This window comes from Plasmodium gallinaceum (assembly GCF_900005855.1).
Source record: "Plasmodium gallinaceum strain 8A genome assembly, contig: PGAL8A_v1_87, whole genome shotgun sequence".
NCBI lineage: Eukaryota > Apicomplexa > Aconoidasida > Haemosporida > Plasmodiidae > Plasmodium > Plasmodium gallinaceum.
Genome location: NW_021628251.1, coordinates 1927107 through 1927905, shown reverse-complemented (window position 1 = coordinate 1927905; position 799 = coordinate 1927107).

The following is a 799-nucleotide window of genomic DNA, read 5'->3' as shown; positions in this document are numbered from 1 at the left end:
ATATTTATTATTTTTTTTTTTTTTTTTTTTTTTTCTATGAAATTCTCAAAATATATAAGAATAACTCGGAATTTTTTTTTACTTACATAAGATATATTTCTAATTTAAATATCATTAAGGTAAATGTATTAAAAGAAAAATAGGAATAATATATCATTAATATTTATATATAGTAAATATATATATTTTTAAGCATTATAGAAAATTAGGTTATTTATTTCTAAATTTTATTTACATTTAATAGTTGATATACATATTCGAATATTACATGAACATATAAAAATATATATTTCTAGAGTTTATAGTTATACTATATATTTTTGTCAATATTTAATCAATTTGTTATAATGCTAAATAATCTAAAAAAATTTATGTTTTTCTTATTTATATATATTACTATGTGCTCAATTCCAAAAAAAAAAAATAAAATAAAAAAAAAAAAACATAGCCTTATTACATAGTATTTTTAATTTTAAAATATCATATAAAAGTTTATAATAATAAACTACTTATCTTTAATACATTTAAGGATATAAAAAAAATTCTTTAAAATATGCTTAATAATAGAAAAAAAAAAAAAAAAAGAAAAAATTATTTTTATTATCCATAAAAATAATACTGAGAAAAAAAAAATTAGAAAACATTGGATGCAAAACTATTACATTGAATAAGTTTAATTTAATAAATTAAAGATGGTATATATATAATATCATAATGTTATTAAAATTAATTAAATATATATGTAGTACACATGGAATTTATAAATAAAAAAAAAAAAAAAAAAAAAAAAAAAAGAAAA